Here is a 27673-nt window from a genome sequence, read left to right on the forward strand (position 1 = left end):
ACACACAGCCACCAAAGAGAAAAATTCCTTAATATTATTCAAGAATATAACCTGTGCACTAAAATAAACTCCCCTACACACGTAACAAAAACTAGTGCTACACTTATTGATCCGATCTTTGTAAACACTGACATGCACACCTCAGAAAACTTTAATACCGGCTACAGTGACCACAATGCACAGCTACTTGCCGTATGCGGAAGTGTTGATTTGTCTAGGAATGGAAGTGTTATCTACAAGAGAAAATTCAGCATGCAAAATATTGAGCACTTCAAACATATGCTAAGTACCCACTCGTGGAATAAAATCTACAACAGTTACAACACAAATGAAAAGCTGGATAATTTCATGGAAATTTACAGACATTGTTTCGAAATTGCATTTCCAAAAAAGAAAATAATTTGTAAAGGCCCCAGCAAACCCAAAACTTGGATTACATCAGGGATCAAAGTATCATGTAGAAGAAAAAGGGAACTTTTTGCACTATGAAAAACAGATAGCAGCCCTGAATTTGCTCACCACTTCAAAAGATACAAGTTAACTCTGAGTCGTGTAATAAGGGAAGCAAAATTAAGGGAAAATGACAAACTTATTATGGAATCATCAAACAAAGCTAAGACAATGTGGAATACGGTACAGAGACTTACTGGAAAGGTGGAAACACACAAAAATATTGTATTGTCACAGGCGGGCAGCAAGATCACTGATCCAAAATTAATTGCTAACCACTTCAATTCTTACTACACCAATATTGCTCGTGAGTTAGCGAAGGAACAAATGGGAAAAACATCAAACAAATTATTACAGAAAATTTCTGGAAATAGTGTAACAAATACATCCATGTTCCTCCGTCCAATAAGTAGGGAAGAACTGTTAAACAGTATAAAGTCATTAAAAAACAAATATTCAGCCGGAGTCGACGATGTGCCAGACTATATTATAAAAGTATCAGCTGAACAGATACTTGCACCACCGCTAGATATATGCAATTCTTCACTATCAAGTGGTATTTTCCCACAACAGTTAAAGACTGCAAAAGTTGTACCCCTTTACAAAAAGGGCGATCGGCAGCAGATGGTCAACTACAGGCCTGTGTCACTCCTATCAGGTTTTTCAAAAATCATTGAAAAACTGGTTCTGCTACAACTAACTGATTTCTTTAACAAAAAAAATATGATTTCAGGATGTCAGCATGGCTTCAGGCCTCAGTGCAGTACTGAAACAGCCACTTTTAGCCTCATAAATCGTATTTTAAATTCCGTGGATAATCACAAAAATGTTTCGGGAATTTTCCTGGATTTAACAAAAGCATTTGATGTAATAGACCATGAAATTCTCCTAAGAAAGTTAGAGTGGTATGGTGTAAGAGGCCTGCCACACGAGTGGCTGAAATCCTACCTAGATAATCGCTCTCAGATAACAGAGGTAAAGCACATGGGAAAAAACGAACTCCAAGCTTATCAATCGAAACCTTCCACATTAACCCACGGTGTACCACAAGGCTCAATTTTAGGTCCCTTTCTCTTCCTAATTTTCATAAACGACTTCCCCCTACACGTTCAACACTCCAAACCAGTGCTATTTGCAGATGACACAAGCATATTAATTGAAGGTGAAAATGAAATGGCTCCAGGTTTAAATGCTAAAGTCACAAGTGAAAATGTCTCAGAGTGGTTTATGAGGAATAAATTACTGATAAACCCTCAAAAAACGGCCGTCTTACACTTCCATACACAACAAAATAAAAACCCATTAAAACCAAACATGTCAATGGAAAACCAAAGAATTAACAGTGTCACTGAAGCAAAATTTCTTGGAATCTACTTACAAGACAATCTTAAATGGAATTCCCACATCACTTCATTAAATTCTAAACTATCCAAAATGACTTACGCGATGAGGATTATATGGAACAACACAAGTCCTGAAACAGTTAGAGCAGTGTATTACGCTTGCATACACTCCCTATTAAGATATGGCATCATATTCTTGTTGAAATTCTCCTCATTGCATAACAGCATTCCGGAAACAAAAAAAGATTGTGAGGGTAATGAAAAATGCCAACAGCCGAAAATCATGCAAACCATTCTTTAAAGAACTGGGGATTCTACCCCTACCATGTATCTATGTACTAGAAGTTGTAATGTTCCTAAAAAAAAGCATGCTAAAAAATGGAAATGTATTTATTCAAAACTAATTTCTACATGAACACCACACAAGGGGAAATAATGACATACACAGACATCATTGTTATACCACACTGTGCAAAAAAGGTGTATATCACTCAGGTTCACATTTGTTTAATAAGCTGCCAAGTAACCTAAAGGCCATAAACTAAATTCATAGCTTTAAAAAATCTGTAACAACATATCTCTTAGAAAACTGTTTTTACTCAGTAACACAATATCTTGAAAAATAAGTTGGTTGTAACAATATAAAAATGTTATGTAACAATATAGCAATATAAAAATGTAACAATTTATAAATGTAATGTATACACCAATGTAACAGTATATTAATATAATATCATTTTCTCCAACATCTAAGGTATGGTACATGTACCACAAAGATTCAGGACGTTAATAAATAAATAAATAAATGTTAATGACTTACCATTAAGTATAAGCTCCCTATCAATTCTGTTTAGACGGCCGGTGTGGCCATGCGGTTCTAGGCGCTTCAGTCTGGAACCACGTGACCGCTACGGTCGCAGGTTCGATTCCTGCCTCGGGCATGGGTGTGTGTGATGTCCTTCGGTTAGTTAGGTTTAAGTCGTTCTAAGTTATAGGGGACTGATGACCACAGATGTTAAGTCCCATAGTGCTCAGAGCCATTTTTGAACGAATTCTATTTGCAGATTATACTTCTGTCTTAGTTGAAGATCATGATTTGGAAAAAATTCCCAAATCTGTGATCAGAACCCTCAGTACCTTAGAAACTTGGTTTCAGGTAAACAGGTTGAATCTAAACATATCTAAGACTCACATGATGCAGATCAAAATCAAATAGTCAAAATGTGAGCAGATTAAGATTGTGCACAGGAATCAACGTACAGAGGAAGCTGATTCAGTCAAATTCTTAGGTCTAAATGCAGATAAGAATTTGAACTGGCAGGCATACATTGAATATGTAGCAAACAAAATGAGCAGCTTTGCATCTGCAGTGCAACCAAACCTGTATGTGGCTTTTACGCATTTTTGCACATCCAGTTACTTAAATACGAGGCAGGTACTAACATCCTGCTACAGACACATGGTGCACAAATATCTAGAAAGATGCACATATTCCCTTCTGGAGGGAGTGGTGGTGTCAGGAATGGCATAGGTGCACAAATCACAACCAACATTGCCTCAACCCATCCCACAAAGCTGACCGCTTAGAATAAATAGGAAAAGGCAAAAACAAGAAGAAAAAGAAGACGAAGAAAAACATAATTTGGAAATCATTATTCCTACAGCTGCCTCATGGTCATTCATACCAATTTCTTGTGGAAATTCTCAATGATGTAAATAGTGCAGTCGATTGTGGGATGATAAAAATCTCTTAGCGTGATGAACAGTATGAGTAAGTGACATTTTTACTAGTAATCTCAGGTTTTCTCTCAGGCTTCAGTTATCTCTCGTGGTGAATTTACTTTTTGGTAGATGGACCCAATAATAAGCTGCAATGCCTCTGCTGTAACGATCCAAGGTAGTGAAACTAGCCCACTTCTGCTAGCAGCCATTAAAACGAAATAGCCAATTATTGTATAGTTGTAGAGCTGCCATCTAGGACATATTCAGATGTATCTGAATTACCTGAATAGAGTTGACTGGCACTCTGCACGAAAGTATCTGAATGATCTGACTAATTTAAATTGGTGCCATGTTCAAATCTACCTGAATGACCTGAATTGTGTAAAGCCAGTCAGTAGTAGCTCAGAGTTTCCATATTGCTCATGCTCAAAAATATCCAATCATTTTGACATGTGTGATCGAAACAATCACTCAGAACTACTATCTTGTTCTTTTAATGTCATGCCCAAAAGTATCTCAATGCGCTTACAAACAAAAGAGCCAATCAGTAACGAATGCATATGATTGTCAAAAGCTAACTGTGGCAGGTGAAGGTGTAGAGAGCAGCAGGATGTTTCACCAGTGCACACACACACACACACACACACACACACACACACACACCTGAATAGCATCTGCAAGTCATTGTGCGTATGCAGCCAAAACATGCACTCTCTCACAAAGTAATCCAGGGCTTATGTGTTTTATCAAGAGTCAGACATTTTATGAAAGCTTTGTTTCCTTTTTTCATATGATTTTTGCAATTAGGTGAATCGGTATTCAGTTACTTGTAATTCTGATTTTGGAGAAATTTTCTACTGTAGGTCATGACATGTAATATCCCAGCAGATATGAGAAGCAACAAACCAAAACGTATAAAGTCCGTTGATTCAAATTTTTCAGGAAAAGCGAAAAACTGATAAATACTAAACTATTCAATGGAACATAATGCCGTTTTCACAGTTAATTCCGTTTTGGGATATCGAATTCGATTCCACTTTAATTTTAAAAGCTTGTTTATATTTAATCCATACAAAAGATACAATCGCTGGCTTTTGTTTCTACTGTAATGACTTTCGGTGGCTTCCAGTTTTGATAATAATTGTACCATATTCTTTCTTTTAGTTTCATACTTTGTAATCTTATGATGAACCCCCCCCCCCCCCCCCCCCGTTCTATCTGTTAGTCATCTCCCAGATGCAATTCCTTTTGCAATGTTATTTAATCTTATTTGTCCAGTACCGATGCGTTTCCAAAAAAAATTGCAGCACATACAATAATTTTCTCACTCCCTGATTTCACCTACAGTTTACAAAAATCCTTGTTAGCGTGTGATAGTTAGGCTACTTACTTAACTTTCTGAAATAATAATGTCCTTTGTTTAGATTAGCATGTAGGAACATTAACTGCAAGTATTCCAAAGTCTGTTGGATCATTTCCTGTTTATTATCTGCAGAGATACTCTTCATTAAGAAGAAAAATTAAAATGAAAAATAGGGTAAATCTGTATCAAACTCCCAGCTTACGTGATATTTCACTGTAACAGCTGCTGGTTTTACTTTGGCATTCTCTCCATGAATACGCCAATGCTTTGGACTGCTTATGTCCAGAAGATACTAACTTCTGGAGGTGAATGTTTTTATTTGGCGTAGTCAACACATTTATTTTGGTTCTACATAGAATGTTTACTGGGATAGAACAGCAATTGCAACGACCCTCTCTATGTTGGCAGGGAGTATCGAAATTCATTAAATGAGGATCATTATCACGATTTCTAGGACAAAAAGAATAAGAAAATACTATTTATCATGGCATTATTTACTGATGGATGTTATGGAAACAAATTCTATTTTTCTAGTAAAAAGGAATAAACAGAAGATTTACCTGATTTCAGTTTCCGCTTCTATTGTCATTTCTTCTTCATTCTTTTTCTTGTTCCACGATCTTTATACTCCTCCCCTAGAGTCACACTTTCCTCTTCTAAATCCGCTGGATGCAGTACACACGAAACACAAAAGAATACTGCTGCTATGCAGTATTAACAATAATGATTTTGCTAAAACAGTGTCAAACAATACCAGAAGGCAACAATGCTGACTAAAACTTTTAACAGTGAGGCACAAGTCACAAGCATTGACAAAAGTGTAACTCAACAGTAGTGTCAAAGTAGATGAAACAAAAGCAAACTGAAATGTAAATGGTGGACATTATACATCCTGTTTCATTCAATCATGTGGACAATATATGATTTCTTTTAACTGCTCATTTTCAAGACACTTTTTTAGTGTTACAATATACAGATAGACGCAATCTCATTGGTGGGTCATGGGCCGGCCGGTGTGGCCGAGCCGTTCTAGGCGCTTCAGTCTGAAACCGCGCGACCGCTACGGTTCGAATCCTGCCTCGGGCTTGGATCTGAGTGATGTCCTTAGGTTAGTTAAGTTTAAGTAGTTCTAGGGGACTGATGACCTCAGATGTTAAGTTCCATAGTGCTCAGAGCCATTTGAACCATTTTGGTGAGTCATGTACATCTACATCTACGTGATTACTCTGCTATTCACAATAAAGGGCTTGGCAGAGGGTTCAGTGAACCACCTTCAAGCTGTCTCTCTAACGTTACACTCTCGAACGACGCGCAGGAAAAACGAGCACTTCAATTTTTCTTTGCGAGCCCTGATTTCTTTTATTGTACCGTGATGATAATTTATCCCTATGTAGGTGGGTGCCAACAGAGTGTTTTCGCTATCTGAGGAGAGAACTAGTGATTGAAATTTCATTAGAAGTTGCCGTCGCAACGAAAAACGCCTTTGTTTTAATGATTGCCACTCTAATTCAGGAATAATGTCTGTGGTACTATCTCCCTTATTTCGCGATAATGCGAAACGAGCTCCCCTTCTTTGAACTTTTTCGATGTTATCCGTCAGTCGCACCTGATGCCGATCTCACACCACACAGCAATACTCTAGAATAGGGAGGACAAGCATGGTATAAGGAGTCTCTTGAGTAGACCTGTTGCACCTTCTAAGTGGCCTGTCAATAAATCGCAGACTTTGGTTTGCTCTACCCACAACATTATCTATATCATCGTTCCAATTTAGGTTATTTGTAATTGTAATCCTTGAGTATTTAATTGAATTTACAGCCTTCAGAATTGTGTGACTTGTCTCGTAATCGAAGTTAAGCTGATTTCTTTTAGTTCTCATGCGAATAACTTCACATTTTTCTATATTCAGGGTCAATTGCCACTTTTCACACCATACAGATATCTTATTTAAATCATTTTGCAATTCGGTTTGGTCATCTGATGACTTTAAAAGACGGTAAATGACAGCATCATCTGCAAATAATCCAAGACGGCTACTCAGTTAGTCCCCTATGTCGTTAATATAGACCAGGAACAATAGAGGGCCTGTAAGACTTCCTTCGGGAACGCCGGATATTACTTGGGTGTTTTACTCAATGACTTTCTGTCTGTTACTACGAACTGTGACCTTTCTGACAGGAAATCATGAATCCAGTCGCACAACTGAGGCGAAATTCCATAGACACGCAGTTTGGTTAGAAGACGCTGGTGAGTAACGGTGTCGAAAGCCTTCTGGAAATCTGATAATGTGGAATCAATTTGACATCCCCTGTCGATAGCACTCATTACTTCATGAGTATAAAAAGCTAGCTGTCTTTCACAAGAACGATATTTTTTGAATCCGTGTTAACTATGTGACAATAAAGTGTTTTCTTCGACATAGGCCTACTTCATATTGTTAGAACACAGTATATGTTCCAAATCCCTGCTGCAAATCGACGTTAGTATTACGGGCTTGTAATTCAGCGGGTTACTCCTACTTCCCTTTTTCGGTATTGGTATGACTTGAGCAATTTTCCAGTCTTTAGGTACGGATCTTTATGTGACTGAGAGGGTTGTATATAAACCCTAAATATGGAGCTATTGTATCAGCATACTCTCTAAGGAACCTGACTGTTATACAATCTGGATCGGACGCTTTGACTTTATTAAGTGATTAAAACTGCTTTGCCACACCGAGGATATCTACTTCTATATTTCTCATATTGGCAGTTATTTTTGATTGGAATTCATGAATATTTACTTCGTCTTCTTTGGTGAAGGAATTTCAGAAAACTGAATTTAATAACTCTGCTTTGGTGGCACTGTCATCAGGTACTTCACCAATGTTATCGCGCAGTGAAGGTATTGATTGCGTGTTGCCACTGGTGTGCCAGAGTCTCTTTGGGTTTTCTGCCAGATTCCGAGACAGAATTTCGTTGTAGAAATTATTAAAAGCATCGCGCATTGAAGTACACGCTACATTTCGAACTTCTGCAAAACTTTGCCAATCTTTGGGGTTTTGCGTTCTATTAAATTTGGCATGCTTTTTCCGTTGCTTCTGCAGCAGCCATTTGACCCGTTTTGTGCACCATGACGGATCAGTACCATCACTTATTAATTTATGTGGTGTATATCTCTCAACTGTCATCGATATTATCTCTCTGAAATCATTCCACATGTGCTCTACGGTTACATAATCAGATCGGAAGGAGTGAAGACTGTCTCTTAAAAAGGCGTTAAGATCATTTTTATCAGCTTTTTTTAAAATAGATATACCTTGCGTTTGTATTTGATGGCTGTATATGTTACGATATTCAGCCTAGCAGCAACTGCGTTGTGGTCGCTAATCCATGTATTCGTCACGATACTCCCTATTTGTCCAGGATTATTTGTAGCTAAGAGGTCAAGTATGCTTTCGCAACCATTTACGCTTGGAGTGGGCTCATGAACTAATTGTTCAAAATAATTTTCTGAGAAAGCATTCAGTACAATTCCGGATGACGTTTTATGGCTGCCGCCAGCCTTAAAAGTATAATTTTTCCAGCATATCGAGGTAGATTGAAGTCATCATCAACTATAAATACGAGGGGGAGTTGGAAAATAAGTTTCCTCTGTCGACTGTGGTCAGAGTTGTGTGTGAAAGGGAAAAAAAGCGAGTGAGACATTAAAGATAAGACATATCTTTATTTTTCTACATAATTTCCAATACATTGAAACATTTGTCATACCGCTTTATAAGCTTCAAAAATCCTTCCAGGAAAAAATCAGGGCGTTGCATACGGAAGAAACGTTGAACGGCTTGTTTGACGTCAGCATTGCTGCCAAAGCGCATTCCGCCGAGAGTCTTCTTCGAAGCAGGAAACAGATGGAAGTCACTTGCTGCCCGATCGGGACGGGAAGCCTAACACACACATCATTGTGGTTAGAACCGCTCGGAAGTTACGTCAAAATGACGTATACGCAAACGCGTTGCACACTTGTCGACTGATTGAGATCCGTGGTCGAATCGAGTTAGGTGAAATTTTTCGAACCACACTGGAATGTTTCTTAACACGTCGGTACGTGTCTGCTGAATGATGTTGAAACGAGTGTGATCCGCTGATATATGACCGTAATGTGAAAGAGATGTGGCTGTTATCGCATGTACACTGTAGCGGAGAACTGGAAATATATTTATAAATTACGTACAAGTAAATAAATCGTACGGATTGTCACCTTATCCGATTTTACCTGTTTCTTGACCACGCTGTGATTGATCTGCTTATTCCGTCGAGGACCAAATAGGTGGCATAAAAGCTGTGCGTCACGTTTACACCTTAACAATAAATGCAGTATTTCCGTAACACATTCCATAAACCATCGTGTATAACCGTAGAGAAAAGCCAAACATTGCCATTGCTTACTAGAAATAGCATTTGTTGTCGATTACGCAGTTCAGCTGTTACTTGCGTTAAAAAATAGATATGTTTTCTACATTATGCCTCACGGGAAGTTAATGCCTTTTGCACTCATCTTAGTTAATTATTAAACAACTTTTCAGAAAAAGCAGCCTTTGTTGTACATTTAAGTGGTGGTTGCTTGGCTACATACCTTACAGGACAGCTTCTAATCTTGTTTATTAGTAATGGTTTCTATGGTCATAGAAATGAATCTCGATAATGCAAAAACGGCTTTAAAGGATCATGCAAGAAACCTCCAATGGCAACACAAAATTCTTTAAAAAACTTCTTCCTGTGTTCATTCTATCACAGTCAAATTAGTAAGAATACTTGTGTGTTGTGCCTGAATAATGAAATGCAGTGTCCTCACACAAAAACTGTATATCGATTTAAGAAGAATGGGTAAATGACGTGACTTCACAAGCTAAAAGGCAGTTTGCTACGGAGTTCACAGCTTTCTCAGCAGGAAGAAAGAAGAGTAAATGACAAGCTGTGTTACAAAGTGTGTTATCTTAAACCTTTCACATTATTTAAACTTTCCTGGCAATTTAACACTTACAGCACGGTGCCCGTACGCCACACGGGCGCGGCCGCCCTGACGTTGGCGACGGCGCCCGTATACCGTACGGGCGAGCCCTTATTTGGCTCTGTAAGCGCGTTTAGCGCGTCTCCGAAGCAGTTTCGTCAACTAATGTGGAGGTATTTCATTCTTCTTCCGCAAGAGGCAAGCACTTATCGGCCATCTCATCCTGGGAGCGGCTGTGAGCACTGCAAAGACGAAGTTACCTGCAGTTCATTCACAGGTGTTTACGATCGTGAAAATATCGCAGAGTGATTTGACGGAGGCAGAGATCTTAGATATTCTTTATGGGGATGCAGGATGTGAAATTGACAATTCTGACAACGAGGATTCGTACTCTCCAGACGAAAGAACAAGTGATGATTCAGGTAAGTATATGTGTCAGTTGTTCATAAAGTGAAGAGTTCATTGCCGCATTTTGTATTATGAGTAGTGTTCATTACTTCACTTGCATTTAGTACCTTTTAGTACCAATCTTAGCATTATTTTCTTTCTATGTAGACAATGGTACAGACCATCAGTCACCATCTGTGGTACCTGGTCGTGTGTGGCTCACTGAGCACAAAGAGCAAGATTGGTCGGAACTAGACGTTCAGCCAGCACTGCGGGATCTCCAGGAAGTAGTCGGCGTAGAATCGCATTTTTAAGATGCCGCTGAGGAGCTTCGATGTTTTAGTTATTTCTTTGATGACGACGTTATTCGGCTCATCAAAAGTGAAACGAATCTGTACGCTGGAAACGTTATTACGACAATGAAACGCAAAGATAGCCTGAAAATAAACTCTGTTTGGCATAAGTGGTCTGCAGTAAAATTGCAAGAGATTTACTTGTCTCTCAGTATTATTTTGCATATGTGCGTCGTCAAATTGCCGAAAATCAGTGATTATTGGTCAACAGACCCGTTTCTGGAGACAGGATTTGCGCGTAAATTGTTGAGTCGCGATCGATTTTGCGCTACATTGTCGATGTTACACTTGAATGACAATGCTACGTTCACTAGCAGAGGCGAAGAAAAGCACGACCCACTTCACAAAGTGAGGCCTTTGTTTGATTTCTTTGTGAATAAAAGCAAAATTAGTTTTCGTCCAGGCATGAATCTGACAATAGATGAGGCAAGTGTCCCTTTCGTGGTAGAAAAATCTTCAGAGCATACATGAAAAACAAACCCAATAAATATGGAATAAAATTGTATGCTCTCTGCGATTCATCAACCGGTTATATGCTAAACTGTGATGCATGTACAGGTTCTGCAGGCAGTGTTGACAATAGTATTCAAAAATGGTTCAAATGGCTCTGAGCACTATGGGACTTAACATCTATGGTCATCAGTCCCCTAGAACTTAGAACTTCTTAAACCTAACTAACCTAAGGACAGCACACAACACCCAGTCATCACGAGGCAGAGAAAATCCCTGACCCCGCCGGGAATCGAACCCGGGAACCCGGGCATGGGAGACAATAGTATCCAGGGACTTGTAAAAAGGTTGTGTTCACAGTACTTTGGCAAAGGACATTGCATTTATATGGATAGGTACTACACCAGTCCATCTCTTTTGGACATGTTGTGGTAAAATAAAGCTCTTGGAGTGGGAACTGTAATGAAAAACAGGAAAGGTTTGCGACGAATATTCAGAACACTAAAACTAAAAAAAAAGTTTGTTTTTCAAACGAAATTCCATCTCTTGGCAGTGAAGTGGAAGTCAGAAAGAGATGTTGTTTATCTTTCCACAAAGCATAAGTCTACCAGCACTAGTATTCAAGTGAGGGCCAAAGGTGGAATAGCAGAAATTGTAAAGTAAGGCGTTATTATAGATTACAATAAGAATAAAGCTGGGTTGACGGAGCGGATCAGTTCTCCAGCTATTATCCGTTTGCCCGAAAAACTTTGAAGTGGTGGTAAAAGCTGTTTTTCCACTTGTTTATCATGTCAACTCTCAATAATTTTATTTTATGTAAAGAGAATACTAGGAAGAATGTATCCCTAGTAGACTTTATTCACAGAGTGGGGAAGAAATTGGCTGAGAAGGGCGGAAATATTTTTCAGTAACAAGCCGCTTCATCCTCACAAATTGAGAGGACATTTGCAAGGCACTTTCCAGAGAAGGTCCCACCCACTGCAAACAAGGTGAATACTACTAGGAATTGCAAATTATGTTCAGACGGGGGTAAGAAAGAGACGGGTATGCGCATCAGGAAGGAAAACAGATGGTGGTGCAAGGCCTGTGGCATTGGCCATTGCTCCCACAGTGTTTCCAGGATTTTCACACAAAGGCTAACTACATATGAACTATTAAAATACTCTAGTTTACAGGTACCTGCAGTTAGACAGTTCAGTGATATTTTGTTTTAAATTTAGATACAGTAATAATGGCATTACTCAAGAGAGGGATCACGTAAAACTTTTTTATCCACGACATTTTTTTGTTTTCTTTTTTTAATTATAACACCCATTTGTATTTTATATTATAAAATACACTCACATTCATGTAAATCTCTTACTTTTTCCTTTTAAATGATGCAATAACAATATTCCTATCATTTTTCTGTTATTTGCAATTTAATTTCAAACATCCATTAAATATGCCAGTTCACAGCCAAGTGCCAGGTGTAAAGAGGGCAGTGTTGAAAGTGTTAAATATGCACACTTCACAGCCGAATGAAATATTTCATTTTGTGTATGAATACAGTTCATGTGGACTTTCTTCTCAAATGGCTGTGACTGTTCAGTATTTGAAAATTTTACTAACAATTAACAAACGACAGAACACTATGAAGCTTTTCATAAAGCATTCTTGTAATCATTCTTACTGTGAGAGCATATAAAAATTTGTTCTGCACCCTTCCAGTATCATGGTACCTCTACGATTTGCACCACATAATGCAAAGTCACTGTAGATTTGATTCAGATGTTCAAATGGTGTGAAGTGTAAGGTATTTATTGTGCTACACAATTTTGATTAAGAAACGGTCTCCAGAAAACACTTGTTTTACTACTGCTTTGCATCTGGTGTCTCCTAATTAATGATAAAGTAGGATACACTACTGTCTAGCAAGATGACCAGATTTAAAAAGACTGCAGTAACAGCTATGTTACATTAACTGTGGTTAGGAAGACAGGCTACTGTTTACCTTTCAGATAACAGTGAAAGAAAATAGTTTCTGCTGTCATCTGTAAAGTAAGTAGCAGTCTGACTTCCTATTTAGATAAAGCCGTGCGTGATTTAAACTTGTTGTTGATGCTGTGATACATACAGGTTCTGCATTTTGAAAATGTCAGTAACACTTCAAATTAAAACAAATGAGACGTTAGTAACAAATGCATGTAGTGTTGAAAACTTCTTAAATAGGTACAGTACTTTGTTTCTGTTACTGACAGGTTGAGGTTATGAGGTTCAGATAACAGTGCAATTGACCATCTGAGACCACTCCCTGCAAATAACTTCAGTAAAATGGAAATGACACTCACTTGTCCGTAAAAAGTAGCATCCATTACAAAATTCTTAAAGTATTCTAGTGAGGTTATTAAAAGAGTGTTCATGTGAGTTGAGATGTGTCTCAAGCTACTTGTGTAATCAATCTCTTATCAGTTAAACATTTTCAGACTGGCTAAAATATGCTTAAGTTAAGCCTCTTTACAAGACGAGGATTAAAGAGATACTGTCAAATTTTTGATCATTTTTACTTTTGCTGGCTTCTCCAAAAATGTTTGAAAAGGTTGTGTCTAAGAATCTTCTTAAGCATCCAACTGCAAACAACATATCCAAGTCACAGTTTGGGTTCCTTATGCTTACTGATATAGAGAAGAGTATTTACACATACTGTGGGACTAATTCATAAGATAACAAATTAGAGGCTACTGGCATTTTCTGTGATCTGTCAAACGCCTTTGACTATGAATCACAGCTTTCTCTCAAGAGAATTATAATATTGTGACGTCACTGGCAGTTCTGCAAAATGGTTCGAGACTGACCTAACGAACAGGAAACAAAGGCTGTCATTGCAAATACATGCAGAGTAAGCACATTGTCTTCATCTGATTGGAAAGAAATTACGTGTGATGCTCCTCAAGGTACCATCTTGAATCTGTTGTTTATTCCTGTCTACAGTAACGACCTCTTGTCTGTTAAACTGCCAGATGCTAAGTTAGTTTTGTTGGCACATAACACAAACAATGCAATAAATAGCAAGTCAAGTACAGATTTAGAAATGGCTACTAATCAAATTTTCGCTGTCATTAAACTTTGAAAAGACCCACTACGTGCAGATAAGAACCTGTAAAATATTTGTTGCCAGCATGTGTATAATGTATGAAGACATGCAAATAGAAGCGGTTGACAGTGTTAAATGTATGGGGTTACAACTCAATAATAAATTCAGTTAGGAAGGGGGTGTGCCACAAAATTGCTGAAGCACTTAAACAAGTTTGTATTTGCGATGTGAATGATGTCAGATGCAATGGATATAAATAGAAGAAACTTGCATACTTTGTTTGCTTTCATATTTTGAGGTACCTCGTCAGACTGAGCAAAAACATTTAGACTGCAGAAGCATGTAATAAGACTAGATCAGATTTACTTTCATTCCAATTGATCCGTAGTGAGAAGGCGCTCCACGAAGTAGAACATTTCAGAAAAACAATAATACATGAAAAATATTTACAACTGAAACAAATAAGCTGAGGTACCTTCATAGGTCCCAAGTGGAATTATCGTCATATTTTTTTAATGAACACTATATGAAAGAATCATTTTACAAACACTCATTTACTAAGGTCGCATTAATGCACTGAATTTAAAAAATGTTTTTTTATTTATAAGGTAATAAACATATAATAGAACTACTACAATACTTATTTACAATGAACACTTTACTGCACTGAAATGGTGCAGAAGTTAGATTGTACTTATATACAGGGTGGTCGGAAATTCCTGTTACAAACTTCTAGGACATGTAGAAGGTAGTGAGTACAGAACATTTTGAATGGTAACCCATGTCCGGAATCGTATCATTTCCGTTCTACGACAGTTTCAATTCAGATGTGTACCTCGTCAACGTCTGCTTAGGGCAAGAGAAACGTTTCAGAGTTCCCTGTCCTGGTATGCAAGAGGGTAGACACGATGACGTGTTCTACTTGAAACGATCCCCAGATGTCACTTACTGTGCGCTTTGCTGTGAGAGCAAGTCAATACCTGTGCGACACTGATAGAGGAACATGGTGCAGTACACGTTTGCGGAATACACAGACATGCTCCTTGTGTAAGGCGAAGCTGGAGGTAACGGAAGAGCTGCAAGTCAGCTGTATCACGAACGTTTTCCACAGTGTCACACGGCATCACATAAACTGTTTGCCCATGTTACACAACGGCTACGAGAAACGGGTACCTTTCCCGTGAGGAGGCAGAACTGTGGTGTTCCACGGCGATGCCGCACTCCCGAATTTGAAGAAGGTGTGCTGCGTTGCATTGAAGATAGCCCGTCAACGAGGGCACGAACAATTGCGCGTGCAATGGCTGTTAGTCACAGTACCATCTTGGACGTCCTGCATGAGCGACAATTACATTCGTACCACTTACAAAGGGTACACGCTTTGGGTTCAGCAGACTTTCCACAACACGTCGCCTTCTGCACATGGTTCCTGCACCGTTGCATGGACGCGCCCGTGTTTCCACGTTGAGTTCTCTTCACAAATGAATGTCGGTTCACAAGGGATTGTGTTCTGAATGCTCGAAAAAGCGATGTCTGGGTGGACGAAAACCCACATGCCATGCATGCTCAGATATTTCAAGACAGGTTTGGAATTAACGTGTGGGCAGGTATTCTGGACGGTCATGTGATTGGACCATACGTCCTTCCATCCAAGCTCACTGGTCCCGCATACTTAGTCTTCTTATGACACGTAATGGACCCGTTCTTGGAAGCTGTGCCATTGAATGTCCGTCAGGAATGTCCGCCAGGAAATGTGGTTTCAGCATGATGGAGCACCACCTCACTTTTCACTGGCTGTCCGGAGACATCTCAACAGACGATATGGTGAAAGGTGGGTAGACCGTGGTGGTCCAACCGCGTGGCCACCACGATCGCCAGATTTAACCCCTATGTAGTACTTCTTGTGGAGTCAAATGAAGAGCCTAATTTATGAGACACCTGTAGAGACAGAGGAAGAACTGCTGGCACGAGTTCTCGTCGCTGCGCAAGACATTGAAGAGACACCAGGTGGGATGGAGAGAGTGTATCAGAACATGCTTCAGAGGTACAATGTGTGTAAGAACGTTGGTGGTTGCCACATAGAGCCGCTGTTGTAATGCATGGCCACATTGCGGCTGGAGCCGTAGATGCTGGGTTCTTGTTGTCGACTAATGTAAACCATACGGAGTAAGTTGTAATACAAATGCGTAAGTAATAACGGAACGAGTCAGTATTCGTTTCAAATAGATTGCAACAATTGTACTGGGTCACGCCCAAGTACATTCCTAACGTGGGTGTGGATGAGATAATCATCTGCATTGAAACTGTTGTAGAATGGAAACGATATGTTTCCAGACATGTGTTCCTATCCAAAATGGGTTCCTATTCAAAATCTTATGTACTCAGTAGCCTCTACATGTCCCATAAGTCATCAGTGGAGTACAAGGAGTTGACCACCAATAAATCGTTTAGGCTTCTCTTAAACTGAAATTCATCGGTTAAGCTTTTTATGGCTACTGGCAAGTTGCTGAAAAATGTGTGTTGCTGAAAAATGAACACCATTTTGTACAAGAGTAAGTGACTTTAAATCCTTGTGAAGATTATTCTTATTTCTGGTATTGATTCCATGAACTGAGCTGTTGGTTTAAAAAAGTGATATATTTTTAATGACAAATTTCATTAAGGAATAAATATATTAGGAAGCAGTAGTTAGTATCCCTAGTTCCCTAAACAAGCTTCTGCAGGATGTTCTTGCGTTCACACCACATATAACTCTTATTGCACTCTTTTGTGCATGGAAAACTTCAGCTTGGCTTTATGAATTACCCCAAAAAATAATTCCATGTGACATTAGGAATGAAAGCAAGCATTGTATGCCAGCTTTTTCATTTTTATGTCCCCCTTCTTTGACACCATTCACATTGCAAATAGAGATTTGTTAAGATGCTTCAGCAGTTCTGTGGTATGCTCCTCCCAGTTCAATTTATTATCAAGCTGTAACACCAAGAATTTAACACTGTCCACTTCTATCTGCTTGTCATCGTATGTTAGGCATATACTTGTGGGACACCCTTTACAAGTTCTGAACTGAATGTAGTGTAATGTTTCAAAGTTTAGTGACAAGGAATTGACTAGGAACCAGTGATTAATGTCCACAAATATCTTATTAGCCGATCTTTCCAAGACTTCACTTGATGTCTGTATCATTGGCAAACAAACAAACTTGACATCTGGTAATGTTAGTGATGAAAGATCATTGATATACACAAGGAAAAGTAAAGGCCCTGAGATGGAACCTTGTGGGACCCCACATGTAATTAGTTCCAAGTTGGATGATGCCTGATAGCTTAATACATCTCTCTTTCATAATAATACCCTTTGTTTCCTGCCAGAGTTAAGATTTGTACCATTTTCCATCATTTCCTGTAACACCAAAATATTCTAATTTATTTAAAAGGATATTGTAATTCACACAGTCAAATGCCTTTGACATATCACAGTATATTAGTTTCCTCACTTGTGGTGTAAATTCCAGATAATCATGTACAAACCTGATCAAGAAAGTGGGTATTCTAACCAATGCTTCTCAGTATATTTATCGCTTAAAGAAATTTGTTGCAAATAATGTGTGTGTATCTCCAAACAATAGCTCAGCACATAGTAAAATACTAGGAACAATAAGACCTGAATTGCTTACCTTGGTCCAAACAGGGGTCCAGTATACAGGAACACACATTTTCAATAATTTGCCAGCAACCTTTAAAAGTTTGTTTCAGAAACAGCACAGTTTAAACAGTTTGAAAGATTTTTATGCAGGCAGCTCCTACTCTATAGATGAGTATCTTAACAGGGACTGTTAGACCAGCTTAAGTAAAATTGTCTTAAATTTGATTTTACAGCTATTGGTCGCAACAGTCTAGATTAGCTGTTTTGTGTATGATGAATTTGTTAAAAGTGCATAACTGTTTCAATCTGAGTATATTAATTCTGTAAATATTGGCAGTTCCAGTTTACTGTAATGTATGCAAATATCTTGACAGTCTCCTGATGAATGATCAGGGAAGTGTTACATTCATATGTTCTTTGTTTTTTATGTTATCCTTTGACATATTCCACATCCATAAGAACTGTCCCATTTTTGGGTCTATAGAATAAGAACTGAATCTAATGTAGTGAAATCCATCCGAGAATGTTAAACATGGCTACAGTTATCAGCATAGATGTGTAGCCATATCAGTTGCTAAGATGAGTACTTAAAGATACCACTTGTATTTATTGGGGGTTTATTATGTTGATCGTAGCTGTGTACACCCAATTCAGTTGATAAGTAACTCCTATGGAAATAATTTAGACGTAAAATATTGTCAGGGTAGAACAATTGTCATATCCAATAGCTCAGTGAATGCTACGTTTATGTCAGGTCTTTCTTTCCTCTGTTGAATCTTCGAATTATGTGTAATGAACTGGCAAGAACTACAGACAGTGTCATAATGGACCGCCAAGCATTTTAAATGGATGTTGAATCATTTGAACTTGAAGATGACACTGATGAGTAAAAAACCTTTGTTGAATTTGTATACCATTACTTTAATATTTCCATTCCCCTCAAAAGATTAGTAATACAGATCACAGTAAGGACTGTACACAAAATTCCTGTTGCACAGGAACAATATCCCTTTAAACACATATACTGTAAATGGTGGTTTCATCTTCTACAATACTTCACTCCCTATCTCACTCCCTTCCCCAGTACTTCACACTTTCCAAGTCTTTACATATTACTGTTTCATCAGTGTGCAAATTTTAGTCTTTGTATTTTATCCTTGCAACCTGCAGAATTTAGGATCTATAGTGCCTCATGTGTTGCTACTTTTTTCCGGATACCAAAGCGATGTTTCCTGAGATCAGTTGGCATCTACCAGTTTTTCCAGTCTTCTGCAGTTAAATTGTGTCAAACTAGAACCATGACTTGCCACATTGATAGTTCTGTAATATTCACAACTTTCAGTGCCTGGCTTTTTTGGAATAGGAATTATTACTTCATTCTGAGATGTGAATGTATTTAGCATACCACATGCAATACTTTGATTTGGCTGTCTGAAGGATCTCTACAAATAAGAAGCAATATCTACTTCAGGTGCATTGTTTGGGTGCAGGTCTTTCATCACCACGTGGAATTAGTCTCTTAGTCCATCTCCCACCTAGTCTTCATCTGTCTCCTATAATATATTCAAATTAATTTCTCTCACTATAGTAATCAGGTGAAGTAAGAGCTCATACTCCAACTCTACTGTTTTGCATGAATTTTATATACAATCTAATGCACCTTAGCATGAAGGTAAGTTAAACAATCCCCATTCTTCCTGCTACAATGAAAATATTCAGAAAGATGATGTACAATCGGAATGCCTTGACACAATGTGTATGTTTTTGGAAAATGGTCCATAAACGAAGGTAGTTACTTGCCAGTGCTTTGTGCATTTAATAAAGCATTTTCTGCTCTGGTCATATAACACTTATGGTTTTGGTTAGTCTATTACACTTACCGGTAGCTGTTACACAAACTGGATTCACGACCAAGGCACTTGCAGTGAGGTATCAGTCATATCTCTACAGTAGGATTCAGCTGGATGAAATCTCCACAAAGAATATGGAAAAAACTTAATCCAGTGACACCCTTTATATTTTTGGGGAACCCTGCCTCCTTTTCACTAGTTTCTAAATGACTTTTCTTAATATTCCTTAATGTAGCTACTATTTGGAGTAACAGATCTACTCTTCCATGGTATTCCCAGAAATGACGGGGTGAAGCTGAAATAAGGTTGTGATACGTAAGGAATATAAGTCACATATGGTACATATGTGGATCGCTAGTGTTTGGAACAGAAGCCTCTTTAAGAAATTTAATAAATCTAAAAGGAAAGCTTAGCAGCACATGGCAAAATTACATGACATCAAGGCTGAGAGGTTCCTTTATTGCATGTGAAACATACCTTGAAGAATATGCTTTGCTCCTGCTAAACTAAATCTGTTAAAAGGTTCAAGGTTTTTACTGAGGCATCACCATTATGTAGTACTACTACTGAATGCAGGCTGTTTTGTTAGCTTTGGTGAATAATTGTCAGTTAAATCCTTACTAATTTATATGAAGCTGGTATCTGTATAGATATCACTGGTGATCTTGCAGCTCTCGAAGAATGAAATTATAATGAAATCCAGACTTTTAGCTGATTATAGGCATTGATAATTAGTTATCTGCTGTACACAATTTCTGATCTGTTATTGCCTCATTTCCCATGAAATGATAATATCTTATAGCCACAAATCAGGTCACCATGCAATGGGATTATTATACAGAAACCAACAAAAAAAATCAATCTATTTTATTGGGCATTTACATATGATTACACCTTACCAGTATCTACATTAGAAATATTACATGAACATAAAACCATCTTCCGCACAGAAAATACTAAGCTCAAATGGTTAATTCTAAATTTAACTTACTTGACACGGAATAGCTTTCAAAAATTGAAATAGTCATCAGTGAAGCACTAAACATTTTTAGCTGTTGACAAATGGACTGCAATCCAACGTAATGTGTTACAAATACTCAGTTCAAGAATGGAAAACATTTTTCCAATCACAGTTTTACTTGACTTGGCTCATACTGGAAGGAAATCCTCGGTTTACCACCTGACAGTGGATCAATACTATGTCTATGGCAATATCCTCCACAATCACCAACTGAGGAACTGTTTACAGTTTGTAGAGAAAATCTGAAAACAGTTTCTCATATCAATCAGGAAACTCATTTCTAAACCAGCTACGTTAACAGTCTCAAAGATAGCTGAAAGACTCTCTCTGACTCTCTCTTTGCTTCTTCAGCCAATCAACACACACACACACACACACACACACACACACACACACACACATTCTAATTAAAGTTTGTAAAGAAAATACGAATTCAGGTGCACGATGGAATGACATCATATAGACAGTAAGTTGCTTCTAGATACATTTACTGATAATTTCACTGGGTAGAATAAATACTACATTTTACCCCACTGAAAAAAATTTATGGTCACACATCTTGGATCTTAAGAAGTACAAATAAAGCATTGTTTGACGAGACTAGATTGCAGAATCAGGTTGATGAGTGGCACAAGGAATCAAGCAATCACATGATTTATTACAGACATGGTACAGATGCCAGTGGAGGAGTGAAACCATTACATTTTTATATCAGAGCTGTTAGCAAAAAGATCTTTTGAAGAAGTACAAGGATAGTTGTTTGTCATTTACAACATACAAAACAACAACAAAAACAACAACATATGATACGCCTTTATTTTTTTATAGTTGTAAACGAGCTATTTGGTTTTGTTTTTCATTCAGGTTGAAAATGGGAGATCCAGTCATGAAATGCTAGCCATTTTCAAGGATTGGCATAATGATTGGAAACCCATTTACAGGGTTACTGATTTTTCATAGTCGGAGATAAATGGAAATGATTGTATGGCATTATTGGCCGAGAGGCCCCATTCGGGGAGTTTGGCCACCAATGCAATTGAACAAGCATTTCCTCAGACCAAAGGTTTACTTGTGCCTTTTCATTCAGAAACAGGCTTGGGGAAGATGGCTGAATATATACCAAATGACATGAAGAGACTCCTGACCATGTGGCAAGAAATTTGAAAATCGCCAACAGAGAATTTACAGATGATACAGAAGAGATAATGAGGCTTCTCAGAGAAACAAAAATGCATCACCGTATGTTTAACAGCAGTGGCTATCAGTTCATGAAAAGAGGGTGGAAGCTTATGAGGACAAGGGCAATTTTGACACCATTGATATTACAAATGGGACTGAAGCCATGAACAAGATTTTAAACGTTTTTTCCTAAAATGGAATACAGACAGGACCTTGAAGAGGCTTACTAAGGATATAAGAGATAGATTTCTTCCAAGCCTAATTAGAATGTACTGCCTGCAGAATACTGCCATCAAATCATAACAGAGATGTTCCATTGTTTTTGCATTGAAAAAAGCAAGTTTGTGAAACATGTCATGCAGTGATATCCATCAGCAAAAGTTGAATTAACTGCAAGATTAGTGAATGTGAGGTTGGACAGTTTGTCTTGTATGGAGAGTACAATGTTCAGAGACTGTAAATATGTTGTAAGCTTTGCTCTACCAAACTGCATGGGTGAAAATTTTCAGATATATAAATACCCATGCAAGCATTTCTGTACAATCTTTATTTCCTCTCCAGAATGGGGTTTTGATAAAATACCATAAATCTGCAGGAATAGCCCACAAATCTGTCTTCATTATATGTGCGAGTTTAGCTTCAGAACTGTCTCTGCAGTAATTTCACACGAAGACAGTAGCAATGAGGATACAGTCGAGGAAACAAATATAGAGCATCACAATGATACCTTAACCATTTCTTTGCAGCAATTTGAAGTGAGGGAGTTTTGTAAACAGGTTTTTAATCTCACATACAACTATATCAACAGTGAAACATTATGAAAATTACTTGAATCACTCAGGAACTGTGTGCAAGATTTGCAGTTAGCAAACCCTGAAGCTTGTGGTCTCCCCACAGCTATGCCATCTAATTCCCAACAATAGTATTAAGTAGGTTTGCCATTAATTTTACAGGGCCTGGCATAAAGACCGCTCTCATTGTAATGTTCATGTATTTGTGCCTTAATAAATAATTAACTACCAAAGAATAGATCATGTGGAGGTCATAGCATTCCATTTGAAGGTCAAACAATAAGATCTATCTAAAATACAAATAAGGGAGATCTTAATGCCAAGTTCTGTAAGTAAACTTTATCACACATGTGACTTTTTAAGTAGCAGTAGTGAAATATACTTCTCTGTGGAAAGTCAATAAGGTAGTTGTTTGACCCTGATTTGTATTTCCTTTACCCAAGTAACGATGTATACTTCTCATTACAAGAGATTCTTGGATTGCTGAGAAACTGTTCAAAAATTACAATCAAGTTGCAAACATTTATGTCCAACAACAAATGACAAATTCATACACAAGTGAAACACTAAATCCATTGTTTTCCTTCAGCAACACTATCAATCTTCCAAGTTATCCCTGTAATAGAACAGTCTTGATGCAATCTGGTGTGAATTTTCCCATGGATTGACTGCCCAGAAATCCATCATAACTGAAGCTAACAAATAAATTAACAACATTAAGACCAAGTAACAGTCATGTAACATGATACACATGAAGTTTGCAAGGCACAATTCCAAAATTAAATACTCTTCTTTTGGTGCCTGATGACATTGCTCACCAGCTGCAATGCTCAGAACTATTTTATAACTCAATCTAATAAACATTACTGGTATTCCAGTAACAGCATCTGCTTCTGTGTGTCGTATCTGCTATTACTCTGTAAAGTTATTAAGAACATTGGAACCAAGAAGACAGATATCTAATACGCGTGTAACTGATATACATTATGGTTGCAATGCGATTAAAAAAACTGAATTCTTACCTAATTTGGTCCCCAATGACTTGGCTGACCAGATACTATATCAAGGAAACTCTATACTCTTCTGCCGGAGTTATTGGGCCATCTCACATGTTAATTAACAGAGCAGTCTTTATATTTTCCTCTGTTTCATGTGAATCACTAGACATGTATTGAAGCAAGTGCATTCTTACTTGGAAAAGAAATGCCACATCTTTCCTACTTCAGTCATATGACGTTTTAATGGCACTTTAAGATACATCTATTTTCTTTTTTACGCCTTTTCTAATCTCAAAATTGTGCCATACTTGAATGCCCTAACTTTAAAGTTAAAATCTTTCACTTCATACTTTAAAAATTCGTTCTACACTATCATCTTGTCTAGTTCCTGAGAAAAATCTTATCTGATGAACAATAAAAAATCCAGGATGGAATGTAACAATATTATGAAAAGGGTAGTTGTTGATACTCACCAAATAGTGAAGATAGTGGGTTGCACAAAAGCACACCAGAAAGACTGTTGGAACATTATCTTTTGGGCAACAAGGCACTTTTCAAAAGTGTATGTGTGCACGCACACACACACAAGTGTAGCAATTACGCTTTTTATAATATTTTATCTACTGCTACTTTGAAATTCAAATGTGCAACAAAGTTTAAAATCAGACCAACATTATGACCTCATAGCACTCCATCTTGAGGATCAGAAATCACAGAGCTTATTTGTATTTTACATACACAAAGAGCTATGTAAAATACAAATAAACTGTCATTTCTTACCCTTCAAATGGAAAGTTACAATGTGTTTAAGACAGATCATGTATCATTTTTGGCATCTTTCTTCTCTATTGTTTGGAACTAGATGGCACTGCTAATAGGAGACCAACAACTTCAGGGTTTACTAATTGCAAATCTTGCACACAGTTGCTGAGTGATTTTTTTAATGTTTCACTGTTGCTACAGTTGTATGTACACAGCTCCCTTGTTACAAACTGCTGCAAAAGAATATTTGGGGTTTCAACGAGACCAACTATATTTGCCTTCATACGAAATTACTGAAGAGCCACTTCTGAAGCAAACGTCATACATTGCATCAAGACAGATTAATGGGCTACTCTTGTAACTTTCTGGCATTTTATCCAAATGCCATTCTGGGTAAAAAATAAATATTGCACAGAAATGCTTGGATGGGTATTTATATCTCAGACAATCTTCCCATGTGCAATCTGGTATATCAAAGTTCACGACATAATTACAATTTTTGGGCATTGCACTCTCCACATAAAATAAACTGTCCGATCTCCTACTCACTGATCTTTCACAAGCTCTTTTGTTTGTTATGCAGAAACAGTGGAAGATCTTTATTATATGATTTCACAACAGAATTCTGCGGATGGCACTTTCTTATTAGGCTTGCAAGAGGCTGATTTATTATTACCTTAGTAACGCTCATTAAAGTGCTGTCTGCATTGAGTTTTAGGAAAACATGTTTTACGACCATGTTCATGGCTTCAACTCCATTTGTAGCGTCATTGGTTGCAAATCTAGTCTTGCCCTCATACGCATTCACCCATATTCCATATACTGATAGCCATTACTGTTTAAAGTATGGCCAGGCACGCTTGTTTCTCTGCGAAACCTCATGCTTTCGCAACTCTTCTACACGATTCTAAATTCTCTCTGTTGGTGATTCTGAAATTTCTTGCCATATATCGAGAAATGTCTTCATGTCGTTTGGTGTAGATTATCTTTATCTTTAAACATCTTCCCCAATCAGTAACCCAATAGAGGGGGTTCCAATACTTGTTCCAGTCCTTGAAAATGTCTAGCGTTCGTGAATGGATCTTGCATTTCCAACCTGAATAATAGAATAAGAAAGCGACAACCATGTAGCCCACATTACTCTTCACAGCTATAAAAAATAAAGGAATATCATATGTTTCGTATGTTGCATCTAACAAACAACTATCCCCATACTTTTTCTACAGATCTGTCTGCTAACACCTCTGGTAGCAAAAAGTAATAGTTTCCCTTCTCCATTGGCAACCGTACAATGTCTATAGTAAATCATGTGATTACTCAATTCCTTGTGCCACTCATCAACCTGATTCTGCAGTCAAGTCTCGTCAAACAATACTTTATTTGTGCCATACAGGGTCTGATAAATGTGACTGTAAATCATTTTCTCCATGGTGTGAAAGGTAGTTTTCAGTTCACCTCGTATGTGTGTCCCAGTGAAATTGTTATCAAAAAATCTATCTAGAGCCAACTTAATGAATTAGAGATGTCGTTCCATTGAGTACTAAATGTTTTATTTCCTTTAGGAGTGAAGGATGTATGTACCCACTTGCTAATTAGCTGGGCATGGCAATGCTAAATCCTTATGTAGTCTTGCAAGAACCTGTAAGACAAAAATGTAGCAATTACTTAATTAAGAGCACTAAAAAATTTTTTTTAAGTGTACTGTCAACTGATCATGCAAAATTTTCTCCGAGCCAAACCCAGATTGGATACTCACTTTTGCCTAGTTATCCCTCAGTTCAGTTACCGATTGCATAATGCAGTCGGGATACACCGTCATACATTTCATGTTTAAAGTAGCTGGGCAATTGGTTTTCCTTGTTTCCATGATCCTCAATCTCTTCCAAGGAGTCACATGGTCTTCCCAAAGAGGGTAAAGAACTACTATAAAATTTATTTAATAGACTTTCCCTATAACAAACTTATTTTACGGAAAGTAAGTATATCTTAACACAGCATGATATCACCAAGAGCTCAGGCACACCAGACTCCTTACTTTTATAATATTTTGGCCTGGAAACACAGTGCCTGAACCGTACACACACACACACACACACACACACACACACACACACACACACACTCACACAACAGCAAATGCAGAACCAAAAAAGGGGATAGGGACATGTCCTTGCATTTGCTTAAAGAAATATTTTGTCTTACCTGGAACAGTTGATAGTATATTTCTCACAGACAAAAACACATATATTGTTATTGTTAAATCATTAACATGTTATTGTTAATTCAATAAAAGGAAACATTGAATAAAGCTCACATGTATTGTCAAATATAAAGTTATGAACTGATGGAAGCTGATTGTCTATATATTTTACTTAGTGCTGGAGCAAAATTTTGCTGGATGTCACACCTATTGTATCTAGCAAAGAAATGGAATTATCTGCCATGTCAAATGAGGATACCATACTGCTTTTGGGCAAGTGAAGTGGTTTTTTGTGATTCCAATAAATGTGGAATTAATATTCTTTGTGAATGAAGGAGATTGAAGAACAGTAAATCTAATTACTGTAAATGTGGATTTACAAAAAAATAAACTTAACTAGGAAGACAATTATGCTAGACATGCCCTGTCAGTAGGTTCAATGAGCTGACTACTGTTTTACACATAAACACCCCAATTATCGAAAACCATAGAAACCATTTCAACATGAACACTGCGGTATAGCTTCATTAAAATTATTTGTTAGTTGGCAACTGTCACTTGTTACTACAGTATTGGCACACTGGCTGCTGCCGCATTGTAGACAACAAACAGAGAGGGTCACTCAGCAAGTGCTGTTCAATTTAATCTTCATGTTAAAAAAAAAACATAGGTTTAGCTCAGTAGAGGCAGAGCACAGGTTGGGATTATGAAAGGATGGGAGACGTATACATGTAACTCTGTGCAGAGTTGCAAGTGGCCATTATGAAATGGCAGGAATACGACATGCTCTTCCGACAACTGGTTTTGGAGTGACCAATGGCATAACTGTGGCAGATATGACATTTTATACCCCTGAATTTAAACTCATTTGATAACCTAACCATAACCTCATGATGCGCAATATATCCTAGAAAATTGCTGTCAGCATTCTACAGAAGAACTGTAATCATGTTCACTTTGTTCACAACAATTAATACATATAATGCCATGTGGCCACAGGCAGTCACAGCAGAGCCTCACACCTAATGCCAACGCCTGGCCTAGCTTGATGGTGAAACATCCAACACTAAGCATGAGGCAGGAAACTAGCTGAAGCTATTCTC

This window comes from Schistocerca piceifrons, chromosome X (assembly GCF_021461385.2).
Source record: "Schistocerca piceifrons isolate TAMUIC-IGC-003096 chromosome X, iqSchPice1.1, whole genome shotgun sequence".
NCBI lineage: Eukaryota > Metazoa > Arthropoda > Insecta > Orthoptera > Acrididae > Schistocerca > Schistocerca piceifrons.